General features: G+C 41.6%; 1 protein-coding gene and 1 pseudogene across 2 annotated transcripts in view; one reads left to right on the plus strand and one right to left on the minus strand.

The window, feature by feature from the left end:
• KIF16B (kinesin family member 16B) overlaps window positions 1-23,384 on the plus strand; it is a 452,854-nt gene that overhangs the window by 143,018 nt on the left and 286,452 nt on the right. The gene's annotated exons all lie outside the window — the stretch shown is intronic.
• LOC120937789 lies at window positions 10,717-11,490 on the minus strand (annotated as a pseudogene).

The raw sequence follows: 23,384 nt of genomic DNA on the forward strand, positions 1-23,384 counted from the left end.
TACAACAGATGCAGACTGAAAAGGAAAGGTAGATTTTAGTACCATGATAGTGATTCATAGAATGCATTAATATAAAAAAAAAAACACTTCTGCCTTTAGAATCACTTTAACATTGTTTACCATAATGCATTACCTGCTTTAAAGAGATTGTAAATCTCAGACATAAAATCTGAACAATAAAAGTACATATTTCTATGTTTGCTCGAAAGCACTATATGGTTTATTTACAAAAGCTGAAGAGTGCATCATCACGCTCACTTCTACATAGAAACCATTCTTCTAACCTCAGCTTGTTTAATTAACCACTTGCTTACTTGGCATTTAAACCCCCCTCCTGCCCAGACCAATTTTCAGCGCTTATGCACTTTGAATGACAATTGCGCAGTTGTTAGATTTTGAATTTATTACTATTTTATGTGATAAAAGTTTTTCTGAGAATTAATATTTAAACATGGCCATTTTGAGGTTTCTTGAGGACAGACGAAGGTCAGTTGCTGTGTAGGTTACATGTGTTTTTGGAGTTCTACGTCAAGACAATGGGTGGAGATATGTTACTTAATATACACAAGTGGGTGTTACGTTTGACAGTAGCATCACCTTTCTTAGAGCTATTCTAAAAGTAAATATGCTTAGCTTGGCTTTTAGAACAGTATTAGAATCCATGTGGTTTGAGTAGCTAGAGAGGACCTCGGGGTCTTGTATATTGGGAACGAAGCGCCTGAAAGAGTAGACTATTGACATAACACATGACACGTGTCAAAAATGTCCCCCCCCCATTTATACATTCACCAGCAGTCATACAACAGTGTACCCAAATTAAATTACCAAAAATGGCCTGGTCAGGAAGGGAGTAAATTCTTCCGTGGCTGGTTAAGCACTTTTATTTTTTAACGACAGTGTAAAAAAAATAAAAAAAATAAAAATAATAATTAATAAAATCTATTAGGTAGATTCACATAGATTGGTGTAAACTTGCGGTGGCGTAGCTTAGCGTGTTTATACTACACCGCCGTAAGTTAGCTAGGCAAGTACTTGATTCTCAAAGTACTTGCCTGCTAAGTTACGGAGGCGTAGCCTAAAGCGGGCGGACGTAAGGGCGCCTAATTCAAATGTGTCTAAGGGGGCGTGTTTTATGTTAATGGGGCTTGACCTTGCGTTTTTGACTTTTTTTTTTTAAACTGCGCATGCGTCGGGCGCCTACATTTCCCAGTGTGCATTGCGGCTAAGTATGCCGCACGGGCCTATTGATTTCGACGTGGACGTAAACGACGTAAATCCCTATTCAGGACGACTTGCGCAAACAACGTAAAAAAATTTAATTTCGAAGCGGGAACGGCAGCCATACTTAACATTACTATTCCATTTATTAGATGGAATAACTTTAGGCCTGATAATGGCTTACGGAAACGGCGTAAATGTACTGCGGCGGCCGGACGTCCGTTCGTGAATCGGCGTATCTACTAATTTACATATTCTACGCCGACCGCAATGGAAGCGCCACCTAGCGGCCAGCCTCAATATTGCAACCTAAGATAGGACAGCGCAAGCCGTCGTATCTTAGATATGTTTAAGCGTATCTCTGTTTGAGAATACACTTAAACATAAGTCGGCGTAGATTCTGAGTTAGGTCGGCTTATCTACTGATAAGCCGGCCTAAATCTTTCTGAATCTACCTATATAAATTTAATGCGCCCCGTCCCAACGAGCTTGCGTGCAGAAGTGAATGCATACAAAAGTCACGTCCGCATATGAAAACAGTGTTCAAACGACACATGTGAGCTATCGCTGCGATCGTTGGAGCAAGTGCAATAATTCTAGCACTAGACCTTGCCTATGGAGATAAAGAGTCAAAGATTTAAAAGATTTAAAGAGTCAAAGTTTGTTGCTATTCCAAAAGTGGGCGCAATTTTGAAGTGTGGCATGTTGGGTATCAATTTACTCGGCGTAACATTATCTTTCACAATATAAAAAAAACATTGGGCTAACTTTACTGTTTTATTTTTTCTCCAAAAATTGCGCTTATAAGACTGCTGCAGTGTGGCACAAAATATTGCAACGACCGCCATTTTATTCTCTAGGGTTCCAAGTAGTTTTCTAGCAAAAATAAATAAATAAATATTTTAATGTGTAAAACCAAGTCAGAAAAATAGGCCCGGTCCTTAAAGTGTAAGAAAACCCTCCTATCGTTTTCACTCAAGGAAGCTGCCATATTTGCCTCTGTTTAATCTACAACTGACATGATGCTACACATGTGATCAGTTATGACACCAGCCATTGGATAGTTTGACAGTTTGGTTGAAAGAACAACCAATGGGAGCGGTACATTTTTGGCACGTGCCGGAAATGTTTTATGTATGGGTTTTCTTCAGCTTTTAAGTAGTTAATAATGGTGATGATTATTATTTGTGTTTTTAGGCATTTTAACGCTAGAAATTGCGCATGAAAATCGCCTCCCAATGATTTCAGTGTGACTTTTCACACTGGGGAGGTGCGCTTGCGGGACATTAGGAAAAGTCCTGCAAGCAGCATCTTTGGAGCGGTTTGGGAGTGCTGTATGTAGCGTTCCCAAAATGCCCTGCCTTTTTAAATGAATGGGCAGCACTTCCAAAGTGCCTGAAAAGCACTTTGGAAGTACCACAACATGGGCACTTTTAACCCCTTCTTTGGGGTTAAAAGCGACCTGCTAGCGGGAGCGAAAAGCGCCGCTTTAAACACCGTGACTAAAGCGTGCAGTGCTTTAGCGCTAATGTGGCCTCAGCCCCAGTGTGAAAGGGGTTTTAATGTCAGGCTTCAACCACCTGCTGGCTTGTATACAGTTTTTGGGCAACTTTTAGACATTTTGCTCAGACACCCGAAGGCACCCTGGTTGAGAAAAACTGCTATATACTATATAATTATTTTTTGTGTTATATTTTTCACAGAAATTAAGTTATGATTTAAGTGTATGTGCTTGTTTGAATCTTATAAAAATAATTTTGTACAATAAAATGTATGTTTTTTGTTTAATTCTAAGTGAGGGTTAATTAGTTCCATAAACAAAGTGTAGTATTTGGAAATAAATGGCAAGGCACCTTAACATGCAATACAGCACATTGAAGTGTGTATATACGACTCACCTGACTTTAAAAATCTTAAAAATGACAGGAGAAATTGCCCATAGCTGCTTTATAAATAAGAAAAATTGTTGGAATCAATATTTCCCATGGAGAAAACCTCAGAGCATAAATTCTGACCTTGTATGAATGGGTCCTTTTATTGTTTGCATTTAGTGAGCTTAACGTTGTGGCCACTAGATGTCACTAGTGGACTACTCCCAGCTATGAAGTCAGATATCTGCTTTTAGTTAGGAAAACATTCTATGGCCTTATCAACATATGCAATGCCTGACAACTTGTTGTAAATGATCACCTGATCTATTCTATACATTCATAAACTGTACGGTGTGACATTTTACAGGAACCTCTGTGTGTTATCTCATTCCCAGAATTTTTTTTATTTGCATTTGTAGACACAATTCTATAAAACTCAGGATATTGCATTTATGCCACACAGGGGAAACATATATAAAATAGAAACATATAAAATGATTCAAATTAAAAAGTGTTTTTCACAATATAAAATTTAACAATTTAATTTTACATTTTCTGTGAAGTCAAGAGAAGTAGTATTGTGTAAAAAATTGTATTAAAAATGAAAATCAGCTTAAATTGACTATGTTGGTTACAGTGTTTCCTTGAAGCTTAGCTTCAAGCTTGAATAAAGAATTAGTGTTTTTTATTGACTTTTAATTTATAATTTTTTCAGACACCCTAGAGCAGGGGTGGCAAACACAAGGCCCGCGGGCCGAATCCGGCCCGCCAGGCTTTGCCATGTGGCCCGCGCAGCGGTTGCAACGGATTGTCACCGATCGGTATATCACGCGATCCGCTCCGCAGGCTCGGCCATAGGAAAGTCCCCGGCTTCGGCCTAGCTCCGGAGCGGCGGCCATCTTGGTACACCGGGCGGCGGCTGTTTTGTCAGGAAGTGATGTTTCACCGCCGCCATCTTGCTCCACCCCAGAAGAGACAGTCGGCTTAGTAACCAGTGCACGGCGTGACACTCTGCACCGCCTCAGCTCACAGATTTTAGACCCTGGACCACAACCGCAGACATGAGAAGAAAGTATCTGAGATCTGCACCTGCAGGTAGGAGAGACACCATCACCCGGAGAGCATGGCTGTCTGTACTGAGCGGAGGAGGGGGACACCTGTGACACCATAGAGGAGAGGAGGGGGATCTGTGTCACTTGGGTCCCCCTCCTCACTGGGGTCCCCCTCCTCTCCTCTCTGGTGTCACTGGGGTCCCCCTCCTCTCCTCTCTGGTGTCACTGGGGTCCCCCTCCTCTCTGGTGTCACTGGGGTCCCCCTCCTCTCTGGTGTCACTGGGGTCCCTCTCCCCTCTGGTGTCACTGGGGTCCCCCTCCTCTCTGGTGTCACTGGGGTCCCCCTCCTCTCTGGTTTCACTGGGGTCCCCCTCCTCTCTGGTGTCACTAGGGTCCCCCTCCTCTCTGGTGTCACTGGGGTCCCCCTCCTTTCTGGTGTCACTGGGGTCCCCCTCCTTTCTGGTGTCACTGGGGTCCCCCTCCTCTCTGGTGTCACTGGGGTCCCTCTCCCCTCTGGTGTCACTGGGGTCCCTCTCCTCTCTGGTGTCACTGGGGTCCCCCTCCTCTCCTCTCTGGTGTCACTGGGGTCCCCCTCCTCTCCTCTCTGGTGTCACTGAGGAGAGGAGGGGGACCCCAGTGACACCAGAGAGGAGAAGAGGGTGACACCAGAGAGGAGAGGAGGGGGACCCCAGTGACACCAGAGAGGAGAGGAGGGGGGCACCAGAGAGGAGGGGGGGACACCAGTGACACCAGAGAGGAGGGGGGGACACAGTGACACCAGAGAGGAGGGGGGGGACACCAGTGACACCAGAGAGGAGGAGGCAGCGCACTCCTGAACCCTGCACTCCCTACGCAGCACACTCGTGAACCCTGAGCTCCCTATGCAGCACAAGAAAACTGGAGTGCAGATACAACCGGCCCTTTGAAGGCAACCAAACTGCTGATGCGGCCCCCGATGAATTTGAGTTTGACACCCCTGCCCTAGAGAATAAAATGGCGGTCGTTGCTTTGTCACACCGTATTTGCGCAGCAGACTTGCAAACGCAATTTTTTTTGAAAAATAAAAACTATATTGTGAAAGATCATGTTACACCAAGTAAATTGATACCAAACTTGTCATGCTTCAAAATTGCGCCCGCATGGCGACAAACTTTGACCCTTAAAAATCTTCATAGGCGATGTCTAAATGTCTAAATGTCTAAATATTTCTGTAGGTTACCAGTTTTTTGAGTTACAGAGGAGATCTTTTGCTAGAATTTTAGCTCTCGCTCTAACGATCGCGGTCGATACTTCACATGTGTGGTTTGAACACCGTTTTCATATGTAGGCACAACTTGTGTATGCGTTCGCTTCTGTGCGTGAGCTTGGTGGGACGGGGAGCGTTAATTTTTTTTTTCTTATTTTTTTTTTACTTTTTATTTTTTATTTTTTACACTATACTTTAAAAAAAAAAAAAATTGTAAACCTCCCTTGTAATAGAAAAAAAAAGCATGACAGGACCTCTTTAATGTGAGATCTGGGGTCAAGGAGACCTCGGATCTCACATTTACACTTAAATCCGCCGCAGAGAACACTTTTTTTTATCTGAAAACGGACTGCCCACTGTTTAAGATGATACTGGGGTTACGGCAGCTATCTGCTGGCATAACAACCGTATTCCACGTCAAAATACCAACCTATACGGGCGGCGGCTAGTCTGTAAGTGGTATTAATTTCGCATCACCGTGCTTTTACATATTCATACTCCAGTCGATAGGTTGGCATCTTTAAGTTTTTTTTGCAAAGAGTTACTGAACGAATATTTGTAAGTGGTTAGGAATACCTTGAAGGTATGAAGAAGAATAATGCATCATGCATAGCTGGCCACCAGCTGAGCACCTGGAAGCTTGCCCAATAAAGTGTATGGCTTTTAGTGTGAGAGTAAAGTAAGCTCCAACATTGGTGTTTTTTTCAGTAATAGTAACCATCAGTACTGGTGTAAGTAACCAGAATAAACTTGCCTTCATTGGTGGTCCCTAGTAGTAATATTAACCCTCCAGCATTGGTGGTCAGTGGGAGGCTATAAAAATAAATCCCTCCCCACCGACATTGGGTGGTCAATTGCTTGCTGTAACACTAACACTCCCCTTCCCCTGGTTTTGGGGTCAGTGACTAGCTAAAAAAAAATTCCCCCTCCCCAGCCTTTTGTGGTCACTGGCTGGCTGTAACAACCCCTCCACCCCCAGCACTGGTGGACAGTGGCTGGCTGTAAGTATACCACCCATCTCCCTAAGTATAGGTGGTCAATAGATGGCTGTAAAAACATCCTCCCAAACATTGAATGGCTGTTACAGTTAGAATAATTGCCACCCCCTTGTTTACTTACCTGACCACACACTCCTTTTCCTGGTCTTGTTCGTTCAAGCTGGTAGAATAGTTCTACTATGATCACAAATTGTGTAGCGCCAAAAATTAGCTAACAGTGAAATTAAGTGATAAGTAATGAAGTCCAAAAACACATAAACAAAATAAAAATAAAGTCCTCGCAGCAGAACTAATTAACCGGCTCATGCGCAGAATCCCATGAAGGGATACAACTTGTGGAAAAAGTCCAGTGTAATGGTGTGCAGGAACATAAACTAATATATCTTGAGGTGAAAGAGAAGTGCTCCAATGAAGTGCTCCAAAATCAGCCACCACACCCCAGTGAAATTGACACTCACCAGAAAGGATGGCTGCCATTACAGCAGCAAACACGCATTCAGTAAGTATCTGTCATCCGGTTAAAATGGGCTGTCCAGCGACAGTCCTCATTAGGATGTGGTTAAAATAAATGAAACGTATAGACCAAGGGTTCCCAAACTATTCGGCTCATTGATTCCTTCATAAAGTTTTAGATTGGGAGTTTATGAACAAATATCTTTTTTTTGTTGAGAGATAAACAGAAGGCCTGTAGGTTTGTTCGTAAGTCGCAACACTGCATTTGTAAGTGTAACTTCCAGTCGGAACACTGCATTCGTAAGTGTTACTGCCGCCTGTGCATGGATGTGGGATGTTCCAAACGCTTGTTATCTGGGGTGTAGTACAGCAGTGTGGGATGTGTCCGGAAGTACTCGAAAGGTATCCAGGACCAGCATGGAGCACAAGTGGCCAGTATTTGAGGCCGTTCGTAACTCGGGGACCCCATGTACCAAGGGATGGGATTCCTGACTTATAGGACCATGTTGGACGCTGCACCATCCTGCCCTGCAGAGCCTGTGAGCCAGGACCGCACAAAGGGTCTTCATTTAGGCTGGGTTCACACCTATGCGAATTGGTTGCGGCTTAAACCCCATCCTATTCGCATAACATTATAAAATACATTGATTTCAATGAGGCTGGTTCACATATGTGCGATGCATTCGCACTGCGCATTGCCGAAAAAACGTGTGTTTTCTAGGCATTGCGGTGCGGCTGAGGTGCGAATTCAGGCCCATTATCTTCTATGGGCACGCATCTGATTCGCACATGTGTTCATTTCTCTTCAGGATTTCTCTCATTCACCTCAATACACTTCCCCCCTCCCCTCTCCCAGGTCTCCAAATTCGCAGCTAAAACGGAGATGATCTGTTGAACAGTTCTGTTATCTCTCTGCAGAGATAAGAGAGCTGAAATTCGCACCGCACAAGTGTGAATCCAGACTTAGAACAGTGGTTCTCAACTCCTGTCCCCAGGACCCACTAACAGGCCAGGTTTGCAAGATAACTGAAATACAGAACAGGGGATATAATTTGCTGCTCAGTGATTCCTGTAATCTAGTCTGCATCTCCCCAAGGTAATACTGTATGGTCTGGGTAGCCATTGTGTTGTGCTGGACCTGCCTGTAAGCCAGGATTCCCATTCCTCGGTATAGAACCTTACCTCTCTAACAAAAGATGTTCGGGAGTTTATGAACAATCTAACACTTAACAGAATAATCGACCTGAAGAGTTTGGGAACCCTTGGTCTATGTGCTTCATTTATATTAGCTGCACCCTGATTAAGAGTTTTGCTGGACAGCCCATTTTAACTGGATGACGGATACCTACTGAATGCGTGTTTGCTGCTGTAACGGCAGCCATCCTTTCTGGTGAGTGTCTATTTTACTGGGTTGCTGATCTTGGAGCACTTCATTGGATCTCTTCTCTTGACCTCAAGATATATTAGTTGATGTTCCTGCACACCATTACACGGGACTTTTTTTTCACAAGTTTTATCCCTTCATGGGATTCTGTTCATGAGTCGGTTTCTTGGTTATGTTGAGAGGACTTTATTTTTAATTCGTTTTTGTTTGTGTTTTTGGACGTTAATACTTATCACTTTATTTCGCTGTTTTTCACGTATGCATATTTTGGCGCTACACATTTTGTGAATATTGTTTATTAGTCGGGTATATTACTTATATGTGCCAACGGCCACTTCATGACAGCACAGAGATATATATTTTTACAGTTCTACTATAATGCCGCGTACACACGATCGGAAATTCCGACAAGAAACCTGTGTTTTTTTTCAAACGGAATGTTGGCTCAAACTTGTGCTGCATACACGGTCACACAATTGCTGTCGGAAATTCCGACCGTCAATTAAAGTTCAATAGGCAGTTTGGCTCTTCTGCTTGATTCTGAGCATGCATGTTTTTTTTGCACTTTGGAATTGCATACAGACGAGCGGATTTTCCGATAGGATTTTTTCCGTCGGAGAAATAGAGAACCTGCTCTCAATCTTTTGTTGGCGGAAATTCCGCAAAAGTCCGATGGAGCATACACACAGTCAGAATTTCCGTCCAAAAGGTCACATTGGACTTTTCTTGTCGCCATTTCCGATTGTGTGTATGCAGCTTAACAGTTGAGGGCTGGGTCCAACAGTTAGAACATGGCTTTCACTCTGCATGTTGCCGGCGCTGCACTGGGGCTGCACTGGGGCATCCTTAAAGTGGTGGTACCTGGTATGCATACATGTATTTATACTATGCGTTCAATGAATGCTTGCAGCTTAAAATTTAATTACAACTCCGGGGGGGGGGGGGCAGTTTCCACCTCACCTGCACCTGCCCAATCCATTTTTTTAAATAAAGCCTCTAAACCCAGAAACACTTATCTAAATCCCATTTAATGTAGTTATACGGTGTACTTATTTTAAATATATATATAAAAAAGTTGTTGAAAAAGTTCACAGTGTAGGTACAATTTCATCGAATCTGTAAAACCAGAGAAACACAAATGGTCAGCTAATTCATGTAGCAGTCTAATAGAAAATTGATTTCCTATATACATGACTTTAGATTATCTAGCCCAGAAGAACTTCAGATCTTGATACGTACTTGAAGTTTTTGTTAAAGCGGTGGTTCACCCTAAAAACGACTTTCCGCTATTACACTGCCCCCCCGCATTACAATACGATTATGCCTTTAATTTTTTTTTTGCTGCTGTACATACCTGGGTACAGCTATTCACCCGTGTCCTCCGGGTTGCGAGTCCCGCGGGAGTGGGCGTTCCTAACATGGCGGTGATTGACGTTTTGACTAAAAAACTAGCTCCCCCCGTCGCGTAAGCAGCGTCACGATTGGCGGAAGGAGCTGAACGGCGAGTCGGCGCTATACTGCGCCTGCGCATCGCCGTTCGGCTCCTTTCGCCAGTCGTGACGCGGCTTACGCGACGGGGGGAGCTCATTTTTTAGTCAAAACGTCAATCACCGCCATGTTAGGAACGCCCACTCCCGCGGGACTCGCAAGCCGGAGGGCACAGGTGAATAGCTGTACCCAGGTATGTACAGCAGCAAAAAAAAAAAATTAAAGGCATAATCGTATTGTAATGCGGGGGGGCAGTGTAATAGGGGAAAGTCGTTTTTAGGGTGAACCACCGCTTTAATCACCACCTAGCGTAAGGAGATCGCAGACAACACTTCCCGTGAAATGTATGTAAATGACCACCTACAGGAAGGGAAAGGCATTCCTTTATCAGTTACCATGCAAACACTACAGACGCAAATCCAACTTCATTACTATGTAAGACATGAGCAATACACCAGTACAGATGCACGTTTCAGGAAGTGGAACACCACAGTTAAAATAATGGCTTTAATTTCAGTTAAAGAATACAGTACAGAAAATGTGCTTTACTTAAATGTACATCAAACCAGTGATGCTGGTAAAGTAGAGGGGGATCTTTCTAATATTAATAGCTATACATATGTGGACCTGATGGCAAAAGAAAAACAGGAACAAGTTCACAGTGGTTTGTATAAACAGGATGCAAATTATAGCTGTGACATTCCTAGTCTGACCAGCCCGCCAGTGCCATCTTTAAGTACTAAAGTAGTAAACAAGCATTTACAAATAATGTGAATTGTACAAAGCTACATGAATAATGAAGATAAAGATCGGAGTGTACAGTAACACTGGCATAAAATAAACCATATTGAAGCAACAGAATAAGTTTGAATTTCAGATTGAAAGTAAAGAACAGAAAATAGTAAGCATTGTAGCAAATACATTTTCTTTAAATGAGGAAAAAAAAAGCCACCAACATCTAGATGGAACAGACCAGTACAAGTTACACAATTTCAAATAAAAAAAAGTCCAAACAGGCCAAGAGACCCTCATTTTTTCGCCTGTTTCGTAATCGTGCCTCGTGGTGGAGTTACTGGTCGGCTTGCATTGGGCTTCTTTTTCTCTGCAGGTTTTAAAATCTGGAAAGAAAAAAAATTAATATCCATCTTCAACCACCTGCTGGGAACACTGCTGTTCCAGTTGAGATATTCTTTCCAGTAAAAACTCATTCTTGTCCTTCAATTTTTGGATTTTGTCTTCTGCTTGGATTGTCACTGACAAACTGACGCTGTGTACAATTCTAACCACTCTCCACATCCTGAGTAAGATCAGCAGCCCGATTGCACGGAATAAATCTTCCTGTGTTAAGTAAATTACTTTGATAATGAAGGATACACCCACAATGGCTGCATCAAACACCTCACATTTATGGTGTAAAAATTCAACGCTGAAAGCAATTATTTTACACAAAATTTCCAACAAGGACACGATGGCCAAACTCATGTAGTGAAAGATCTTTGGTATAATATGGTCAACTTTGTCCACCAAGAGTTCCAAGTCGAGAAGGACTTCAATTAGCACAAATAAGGCATCCAGAATAACAAGGCACACAATGACCATAAAACTTGTGACAGCCAAAAAGCCATTTTAGGGCATCCTGGAAAGTGTAGGACGGCGTAAATGGATGAGGCGTTTCGGGTTTTTCTTCTGGCTCCGGCTGCTTCTCCTCATCTTCTTCATAATATGGTTTATTAAGATGCTCGTCACCAACAAAGGTGAAATGCTTCAGGTACTTGGACATCTTGTGCTTAAATTACATATACATCACTCACCAAAAGTACAACAGTGGCGGTTTTGTCGGGTCAAACATATGAGGAAAATACGCGGGCCGAATCCTCCACTTCCCTTTCTCACAGCTGCCTTCTGCTGCTAACACGAAACAGGTCTCCTGATATATATTTTTTTTAACAGAGACCCTAGAAATCACAATCATTGCAATAATTTCATGTCAAACAGTATTTGCGCAGCAGTCTTTCAAACACAATTTTTTTATTATTTTGGAAAAAATACACAATTTTAATGCAATAAACACCATAGATAACCACATTTTTTGCAAAATATAAAAGATTGTTAAAAATATGTTACGCTGAGTAAATGGATACATAACATGTAATGCTTTAAAATTGCACACGCTTGTGGAATGGCGACAAACTATTGTACTTAAAAAAAATCTCCATAGGCGACTTTTTGAAAATGTTTGCAAGTTACCTGTTTAGAGTTGCAGATGAGGTCTCGCACTAGAATTATTGTTCTTGCTCTAACGTTCACAGTGATATCTCACATATCTGCACATGGTCTGCACACTGTGTACATATGCTTGTGCGACTTATGTATGCGTTTACGGAGAGATGGGACGTTTTGGGACGTTTTTACTTTTTTATTATTTTTTTTTTACTTTTTATTTTGCACTGTCCTTTTATTTAAGCAAGAATGACAGGTTTTCTTTATTGAGAGATCTAGGGTCAAAAAGACCCCAGATCTCTCATTTACCTTTAAAAGCAAAAGAAAAATACTTTTTTTTAAACTTTTGCTTAAAAAAATTAAAATATTTTCTATGGTCCTGGAACCGGAAGTGACATCATGACGTCACTCCAGTCCTCCAAGGGCATAGAGATGAGTGGCAGTCATGTCGACCTCCCTCTTTTTTATATACCCAGCTACCACCAGCGTTGGATTGCTCTTTGGCTTCACGGATTAGTCAGGTAAGCCCAGGAACAACCGGGCACTCCTGAGCCCCCGTCCTGTCCCTTCTAAAAGTGATCACATGTCCAATCCACCCATGGGACCACTTTTATCTGAAAGAGAATTTCCTATAGCAAAATAAATAAATAATGCGGGGTATGGCAGCTAGCTGCTCCCATTACCCCCGGGTTTTGACGTCAAACAAATGATGTAATTTTACTATAGGCCAGTCGGCTAGTTGGGTTTAGGTTTGGATGTACGTTAAAATATATATATATATATATATATATATATATATATTTTTTAACGTAAGCATTATGCTTCTAGAAGAGTAAGTATAATCTTGATACTTCCCTATAGACATTCACAGGTGTACAAGTGGGGTGGCTACCATTAAAGCGCTACTATTATTTTGCCCTGTGAGTAAATCAGAATTTCCTTCAGGACTAGCAATTGAAAGATGGACTCCAGGGGGAGAAAAGTGCTCCCACTGCTTGTTTCATGAAAGGGGTACAGGAAAAGCAACTATATTTACACCAATCTTTACTTCCCCAGTAGCCAGCGCTCTCATCTCCACCAACTTGTCAGGTTGTAGGCGGGCCTTCTGCATTCACACTTAAAATTCTGCACTGCCAGGCCTGCACTACACATGATAATCTCAGAGTGTGACCGATGGAGCAATGAAGAGAAGTGGCTTTGGGGGACCAGTTGTGGAGCTGGTAGGATACCTGTAAAGGGGTAAGGTAGGTATATTTTCTTGGGTTCCCCCTCTACAAAATGAGCATTTGACCCATGGAGTGCTGGGGGAGCCCCACTGCACTGCACTGAACATTTGTTAAAAAAAAAAAAAAGTGTAAGCAGCAACTACCTTCAAGTATTTTCTAAATCCAAAGAGATTGGCAGCTGAATCTATTTGCCAATCTCCTTTTTCTAGGAGAAAATTGAGCTTGGCTTCAGGCTCTTCCACTTATTAAGTCTCCCCACTGATCATTAAGGCCAATAATCATATTAAAGAGTAATAAGGAGTAGCGCCAAGTTCTATTTCCACTGGAAAAGTCAAGGATATATTTTTTTCACCCCAATGCCACCATCCTAATTTGTATCTTACGTTGCTCAAGTTTTCAGTGCTGTGATTGTTTGACAGAGTTGGTTATGCAACACTGTGCCCATATTAATTTTATATATTTTTTTTTTGTAGGCCAATGGAACTTTTTTGTTAATAAATAGCCACTTTTTTATTTACATTTTTTTTCTTTTACTATAAGGAAAAGAGACTAAAAAAAAAATCATTTTGTTATTAAACATATTGCATAAAAACACCAGAACAGTATGGTGATCTTTTTTTTCAGCCAGAATTTTTTTTCTTTCTAAAGAAACATGCTGGTAATGAGGTGGTTAGGATGTCCCTAGCTTTTTAAAGTTGTATTGCATTGTTTTGCAGTGGCTAGATGTCATGGATGAACTCAAAACACTAATCCCCTGAAACAATTCTGCAAGATTGGTGGTCAATGACATTTTAATCCAGTGCTGGAAGCAGACTGGGGCTTTTTGAAATGATCTGTCACTTTGCCCCGAAACCTCTTCATCCTCCTCTAGATCATATTCCAGCATTATGTATTTCCTTTAACCTTCATTCTGTAGCAAGAGCAGCTGCTGTGGCATCAAGTGATTTAACCCATGCACCCCCATATTGGCAAGCAGACCTGTCTTGGGGACACACACCTAGAACAGCAATCCTGTAATAAATAAAATAATAAATAAACAAACAGAATTACGCAATATCAATCTCTTTGCCATTTATCCCTGATAATTTGCTGAGAACAAGGCATGGTACAGTTGAAGACGCAGCTCGTGGCACTACAGAGCTCAGCCGTCCAAAGTATCTGGCCTCTGGTGGGAAGCCCTGGACACCTGAACAACATACGCTGCAGCGAGAGATACAGCTCGTGGAACCACAGAACCCAGCCACCCTTCTGAGCGCTTGTGACTTCTGTTATGGGAGTTCTGGATTTCTGGGGAGTGAGGGGGCATACAGAGGGGAGTACAGATCATCTCCTTGGCACTTGGCACTTTATTTTGCATCTATTGAAGACTTTTTGAAGCAGCACTTTTTTCAAGTTTCATGAATTCTATATAAGTTTTATTTTTTATAGATTTTTCTAATTTATTTACATTATTGATTTTTTTTATGGTTAATGGCACCATTGGGATTGATTTTGTGTTATTAATGTATTAGTTTCAGCACAAGGTAGCGCTCTTACTTTGATCACAAATTTAAAGGCACACGCACTTTAAGAGCAGCAACCTTTATTCTTATCATTATTAGGATTCACTTACAGTGTCCATACACTTAATTCACTGCATTTTTTATCCATTAGTGCCAGAATTTGTAGGTGTGTTACGCACATCTATTTCCATTCCTTAATAAATTTACTGTTTTTTTATTTTTGACACTTTTTTGGGTGCCTAGGTAGGGGTACAGTTTACCCCATATTCATTCACATAGGGTAGGGGGCCGAGATCTGTGGACCTCCTTGATAAAGGTGGCTTCCAGGTTCCGATAAGCCCCCACCCGCAGACTCCCACAACCACCGCCCAGGGTTGTCGGGAAATCGGAAGGAGAAGAGATGCTGGAGCTGCCTTAATATATTACTTTGTCAAAAACCTGTGTACTGTTTTTTTATTTTTGATGCTTTTTTGGAGTGAATGGGTAGGGGTACAATGTACCCTATACTTATTCTGGTATGGTATTGTCTTGCAAGGGGGAATTTTATTAAATTTTTTATTTTGGCCTGGCATTTCCCCTCAAGATTCATACCAGACAGAAATGGCCTGGTATTGTCGGGATCAAGGCTGGATTTCGTTCATTGAAGTTGGACTTTAAGTCGCAGGGCAAAGTCCGATCCACAATCGTGTCATACCAGTGTGACCCCAGCCTAGAGGGATGCAGACCCTGCCTCTTTCCTCATTCGTGCACTGCACAGACAAACAAACAAACAAACAGGGATTTCTTCAGAATAATAAAAGATAGAAATCTGCAACAAAGTTTGTTAAAATCCTTGCAATGTACATAGATCACCCAGGGGAATGATATGTTTTCTTAACAAAAGTAGTTACTTGTAAAGTGTTACTAAACTCAGTAATATGAAAATAGTTCATCTACCCCCCCCCCCCCCCCCCCCCCCCCCTCACAGTGCCCAGAGCTTATAAATCTTATTTTTACATTAAAATACTGCCACTATGTACCTTTTTGGCTGATCTGTATACAATGGTCACGTGACAAAGTGCTGAGTGATCAGGCAGGAGGAGATTTCCACTATAGCCTGTGTCCTCATGCTGCTATGGGAGGCGGATCATCCATCAATCAAGATGTGATATCCCACCCACTGTGTTTTTTTTTTTTAGTTACTAAGCATGAAGGAGGAGGGAGGGACTGGGCTGTCATTTAGGATCTGTATACATGCCCACATGTGTGATGTCATACCATGTGACCGGAAAAGCTCAGCTCAACAAGGACATGTTCTCTCCAGCAATAGAGACCAGACTGAGCATGTGCAGCTTTACTACCCTCATTGTATCTTATCTGGCCTTGCCAAGAGAGACCCTGCAGGAAGGGAAGGATCTGTGCATACAGGATAAAACTGCCTTTTTACTCAATGCAGATGATTAACCCCTTAAGTTCTGCAGTGAGTATAACAAGCTTTCTATTCTGCATATACAGATTGTTACTGTTGTGGGTTTAATAACACTTTTAAAGTTTGAAATATTTTTATAGTACATTTTTTATTACATGTATTTTTTACGGCACAAGTATTTTACAGTTAGTCCCTGCCCTCAAGAAGCTTACAATCTACTGTCCCTATCTCACATATGCATATCAGGACCAATTGAGACGGTAACTTAATAAACTCCCAGCACGTCTTTGGAGTGTGTGAGGAAACCAGATTACCTGGAAGAACCCCCTGCAAGTACTGTACATGGGGAACATGCAGACTCCATGCAGACATCCATGTCCTGTACTGGATTCAAATTGGGGTTCCAATTCTGCAGGGAAGAAGTTAATGTGCCGTCCAATGTTCACTTCTCTCAGTATGTTCTGTAGTCAGTTTGGAAAGGGTGATATCAATCATACTTGTAAATGGAGTACATTTTTCCTTTACAGCTGCTTGTGTTCATTGTTCTGTACGGATGTTATTTTTTCCCTGTTTTTGCAAAACATAAAAGTGGAACAAAACTCAAACTAATAATGTTCAATTGCAATAATATAACTAAATAGCAACTCAGTTAACATACAGTAGAATGGTCACGTTTTTCCTTTGATGTCTTTGAACAGACTGCATTTACATGGTAAAAAAAAAAATGGCAAAACAATAATTTAATATTCAGATGAAAGGCACATAATGGAAGTGAGATTATTCCACAAGCTTCAAAATATTATCAGGTAATTTACTGAATGTGCAACACATTGAGATTATAACTATGTTGTTTTGAAGTATTTCTGAGATAACTTGAGGCAGATGCCGTAAATCTTCGGGTTGCTTAAAGTAGCTCTGCTTTTGTTCTCCACAGAAAGATGGAACCGTTGTTTTTAAAATGCGTTATGCTGAATTATATATATAAAAAAAAGGAATCTTTCATGTATATCTATAATCTTTACCAACCCATTAAAATAATTTGGGATTTTATGGTTGTTCTATCATGCTACATTTTAACATCATGTACACTTAGAAATAAGTCATAGGAAACAACCTTCCTGTCCGGTTTTGCTCTATTTGCTCGGTTTTGCTCTATTGTCAGACCAACCTCTGAATATCTAGCTGGGTCTTCTGGAATCTGCATTTTGAATTTTTGTCATTTGTTGTGGATGAACTAAAATATGTACCTATGGAGGCACCATCCTTCTATAAACCAACAAAAAATTATATTCCCCCATAGGGGAAAGGAATAGCAGATTAGGTATTCCATTCTATTCCATTTTACATTTTAGGAATAGATTTTCTTCTTTGCAGTATTGGTATTTCCTCTTTATCTACAGGGGTCATCAAATTACACACAGTGGTGACCCGTGCATTATGGCCGCATGGGCACCCCCCCCCCCCTAACACCGCCACCGCCCTCCCTATCCATGCTCCCAGCCCCTTTTCAGGACATCGGACGCATTCATACCTATGGCGGGATGAGGGTGTGTTTTTTGAAGCGCATGATTAGAGGCTCTAATAGGCTTAAAAAAAGGGTAGGCTCGGGCGCAGAGCACTGTGTCCCTAGCCCACCCAGTTGTGTGTCGATAGCAAATACATTTTTGCTTTTTCACACTAAATCTTTTTCCTCAAAATCAGGAAGCAGGTGTGAGACCTGTTTCCCGATTGGCCAAAACATTAGGCGATCCTATTGGACGCCTGACGTGGAGCTAGAGCTTTCCACCCTGGAGCTGCTGCCTGGAACCCGCACCCGCCAGCCTGGAGCCGCTGCCCGGACTCCACAACCGCCAGCCTGGAGCCGCTGCCCGGACCCCCCACCCGCTAGCCTTGGTGTTCTGCCCACACCCCGCCACGCTGGATGACCCCCCCCATCTATCTGGACCTATCTATCCAGGCAAATGCCGTACCAACTGGCAGACACATGGGAAGGGGGTGGTTGATTGCCAACCCCCCCCCCAACAAAACACCCACCAGCTGCCACGGAGTACGAGACCACATCATATATTTTACAACTATTTGCTAATTAAATGAATACAATTTTAATTGATGAACACGATTCAAGAAATAACTCCTTATGAGAAGCCACCCATCACATTAAGAGCCTTCCTATCACATTAATGAATATATTTGCTTGTACACCACAGATCCTCAAATTGAGTCCAAATGCTTTTTTTATTAAAGCATGATCACATCACACACAAGAGAGTGCAACGTTTCAGAGTCACATCAGTCCTTCATCAGGCATTATATGCTGTATGTTTTTTTAGCAGACACCCTAGGGAATAAAATGGTGGGTGTTGCAACTTTTTATCTTGCACAGTATTTTTGCAAAACATTTTTAAACTCGTTTCATGAATTAACAAAACCATAAAGTTATCCCAATTTTTTCGTATAATGTGAAAGATGATGTTACGCTGAGTAAATGGATACCCCAATATGTCACGCTTTAAAATTGTGCACACTCATGGAATGAATGGCTCCAAACTTTGGTACTTAAATATCTCCATAGGCGACGCTTTATTTTTTTTTCACAGGTTACCAGTTTAGAGTTACAGAGGAGGTCTAGTGCTAGAATTGTTGCTCGCGCTCTAACGCACGCGGCGATACCTCACGTGTGGTTTCAACGGCTTTTACGTAGATTGTTCTGTTTTGTATTATGTGTATGTTCGCTTCTGAGCGTGAGCTGCCAGGGACAGGGGCGGTTTAAAAAAATATATTTTTTATTCCATTTTTTATTTTACTTTATATTTTTTATTTTTACTTTCTTTTACATTTTTTTCATCACTTTTTTTTTTCCCTATTACAAGGAATGTAAACATCCCTTGTAATAGGAATGGTTTGTGACAGGTCCTCTTTATGGAGAGATGCGGGGTCAATAAGATCCCACATCTCTCCTCCAGGCTGCAAAAAAAAAAAAAAAATCACAATCCCATGCTTACCAGCCGCGATCTGGGCTTTGTTTACATCAGCGGTCTGGACATGACGTCATAACGTTGCACCCGGGCCTCCGACGGTTATAGAGATAACTGGTGACCATTTGGTCACCGGAAATCTCTATGGTCGTCATTCGGCGGAGGGAGGGGGGTTGTCCCCTTCCGTCGCCTGTAAGAACGTTCAATCGGCGGAACTGCCGCTATGATCATTCTTATGGTGCACAGAATCACCTACTGGAAATGAGGATATCTGAATTATGCCTGTAGCTCCACCCATCATTCAGATATTCCCACTGAAAGTCAAGGACGTGATATGACGGCCTTGGGCTGGGTGGTTGAAAACAAATTTGGACTCGATTTGAAGATAGGTGGTGTGCTGGCAAATATATTCATTATGGCTTTCATGATCCACTCTTGAGATGGTGGTTGTTACAGCACCCATTACCCTAGAGCTCTCTCCAGGATTATTCCCATCATATTAGAGTCCCTCTTTCACACCAGAAGCCCCCCATCATCACTTCAGGGCCCCCCCAACATATCAGAACACCCCCTCACGTCTAGTCCCCTGTCAGAGTTCCCCCATACGTTAGGATGCCCATCAGAGTCCTCCCTTACATCAGGGTCTCCATCAGAAGTGGAGACCAACTGATCTCAATCCTTAGTTTGTGCCCTGTGTCTAAGAATACGCCACTGACTCTAGCTGCAGGCTGGATTAAATCTTAAAGTGGGCCTGACGGACCATAGTCTAAATGATCAAACTGCCCCCTTTATACTTTTTGTCCTCTCCAGCATAAGTTACGTAGCTAAGAAATGCCTTTTCTGTCCTTGTATTGGCGTACAATAGACCATATTTCTCTTTACGGCTGCCTTAAAGAATATGTAAACCCTTTCATATTCCTGAACTGTGCCTGCTGTACCATGAAAAAGTATGTACAAACAAGAAGAAAAATGCGCCAAACTAAGTGCAGTAAGTCGGTCCAGTAAGCTGGAACGCACGCCGTTTTGAAACAGCATCCATGGCTCCTGTACTCCCTGGGGTTCCCCAAAGGCTCCCGAACACCTCGGACCTCTATTTCCATCGCCCATGGGACCAGGATATGAGACCAGCCTGTTGTGAAGCCCCTGCAGTTGTTGATGACATGTTGTGACACCGGACCAGCCGTTTTCCCTAACATGCCTGTGTTATCACTGGTTTTGTGAGTAGCCATTTTTACTGTGTACAAATTATTTGAATTAAATACCGACTTACTGCACTTAGTTTGGCGCATTTTTCTTCTTGTTTGTACATATCTTTCAGAGTTCGCTTCTGCTTCAGGATTTTGCTGCCGCTAATGTGCTATTGGACTTTTATTGGACTTTTTATTTATTCATTTTAAAGTTATTGACATGGACCTCATGATATGTTTACCTTTCGATTATTGACTGTGCTCTTCTAATTATGCGCCATCTACCCATATGTATTACCATGAAAAAGTACCCTGTTCTCTTTTTATTGTATTGGTATACCTGCCAGTCTCTCTGCTTTCATATTAAAAATTGACCACACTATGCAGAAGAGCACAACATGGGCACTTCTTTAGCCATTAGCTATGATCAGACCTGTGCTGACCTAGCCCCCACCTCCCCACTCGCGCAGCCTTTCACTGGGAAGATCAGTGTGCTGCTTTTTTCCTCCCCCACAACTCTTATGCAGCTGAGAACAGATGGAATGTGATCACTTATTAAAAAAAAAAAAGGGAAAAGGGTTTTTATGTTTTTTTTTTTTTTTTTCTTTTATATATATTTATACGCAAATGTTTTTCCTTTCATTTCTATTTTAAACTGAATGAGTTGTTTTACAAGGTGATCGTTTACAATCACTTTAAGCTCAACGTATATATATGTAAGACCTACGAAATCTATTTAAAGTCTTTAGTCAGGTAGGCCATTGCAATTTATAGTTGATGGTAGATCTAAAAGAGATTGCACAGCAATACTGTAGAGCATGTGGTGAGCTTTACTGATATAGATCACAGAATGAGAGCGTGAGACTTGTTTTCCTTGAAATAAATATTGTATAGGTTGTAATGCCCTCTAATGCTATAGATTAACGAAGAGGTGAATTACAAACTACATTTATCGTTGTATACAACACGCATAAGACATTTAAGGCACAAAATGATTTCTCTTTGCTCCTGTATAGAATATAATGGCTTTGTCTGCATAGTTCAGACAGCTCAGTCAATTGGTAGACTGTTGTTCATGCCAGGTAATTTCTGCAGTGCCTAAAAATAAAAAATAAAAAAGCATCTTGGAACCACAGGCATGCTGAGCCTTGGTAAATGGGTTTTAAGGAACACCGGACTAGTTAAAAAAAAAAAAAAAAATATATATATATATATATATATATATATATATATATATATATATATATATATATATATATATATATATATATATATATATATATATATATATATATATATATATATATATATATATATATATATATATATATATATATATATATATATATATATATATATATATATATATATATATATATATATATATATATATATATATATATATATATATAATATTATACTTGTATAGAAAAAGTTACACTCCCTTTGGATGACCAGGCAGCAGGGTTTTTTTTCTTTCAGGTCCTTGTAATCAATCTGTCCTCTAAGACCTCTGCTAGAGATGTTTGGTGTGAGCCACAGAACCCCTGAGGTTGTTCTTGCTGCTTGCGACATCCGCCCCGCTGTGACTTTGTGACAACTCTATGTGGTGTCCTGCAGACAAAGAACTCTGATATCAATCCTCCATGAGCTACAGTACACGGTTTGCATAGGTTGACGTCTTCGACTGCAATGATTAGGTTTTCAGGCACATAACCTTTTGTTTAAGCTACAGTCCATGTATATAATAGACCTTGCATGAGAAAAATATGAACCTGCCATTGCTAATGTGCTTGTGAAAATTCTACTTGCCTGGTTTGGTAGTCGCACTGGCTTTAATTGTTTGATTCTCTGACTTTTTTGAACAAGATTGCAGGTCAGGAAAGTTTGAACTAAAGTTTCTCATTTTACACACATTCTGAGTGATTAAAGTAATGAAGCAAATGGCCAACCTGACGTCCACGCAGCTAGTTATTTCAGAAAGAGCGGGCAGTAAAAATATGCTTAATCCCAATCTGCTACCGCTTGTTACTGACTGTTGGTTTGTTTACCGACTATGCTTCTGCTTGATCTTTACCTGCTATATCTGCTACTGGACCCTGGCTTTCTCCCCTCCTTGTGGGGGCGATCCTGAAGACCGTAGTCTGGTACTAATACACAGCAAAACCCATCTACACCATCAGTAGCTCTGGTGAATACCGGTTAAGGCTTAGGCCTTGTACACACGACCGAACACGTCCGCTGAAACTGGTCCGTCGGACCAGTTTCTGTGGACATGTCCGACCATGTGTAGGGCCTACCGGACAGTTTTCCGGCCTAGCGGACAGGTTTCCAGCGGACAAAAGTTTCTTAGCATGCTAAGAAACTTGTCCGCTGGAAGCCTGTCCGTCGGACATGTCCGATGGTCAGTACGACTCATCGGACATGTCCGCTGGCCCGAAATCCCGTGCATTGAACTTCCACTTTTGTGCGCGGGGAATTTGGTCTGATGGTGTGTACACACATCAGACCAAATGATCCCAGCAGACATGTCCGATAAACGGTCCGCGGACCGTTTTCATCGGACATGTCTGGTCGTGTGTACGAGGCCTGAGACTCCTCAATTTGGGTGAACCCATGTCATCCGCCATGGTGATATTGCTGCTGCACTTATCCAGTTGATCTGTGGGGCCCTCTCTACTGCTATAGCTTCTGGTCTCTCAGCCTGACCCCGGACCGTGACAAGTTGTAAAAAAAAAAAGTTTTGTCTGCACCCAATATGCATCATTTTCTTAAAAGTACAAAATTAAGCTTTTGTATTTTACTTTATACAGTACCCTGGCATCGATAGTGAAAGTATTTATTTTATCAGTGGAATAAATCAGAATCCTCATCCCCTGCTCCTATAAGGGGCTGTCTACTTGTTCAGAAGCTTTTATTTGGCATCTTAAGCAGTGCCTGTAGGTTCAAAACATGTAGTAAATCATTGGTAAGAGCTTTGGGAACACCGTAAGATAGTCTATGTATTATAGTAACATGCTTTTTTTTTGCGGGTGTGGTTTCTCATCAGTTGCCATGCATTGCAAGTGGTAGGGGGCGCTGTTTGAGTATAGCTATATGTGTAAACAAATAGTGATATCAAATAAAACAAAATAGAACAAACAATGTATCCTGTGA

The sequence above is a fragment of the Rana temporaria genome, chromosome 4 (assembly GCF_905171775.1).
Source record: "Rana temporaria chromosome 4, aRanTem1.1, whole genome shotgun sequence".
NCBI classification, from domain to species: Eukaryota; Metazoa; Chordata; class Amphibia; order Anura; family Ranidae; genus Rana; species Rana temporaria.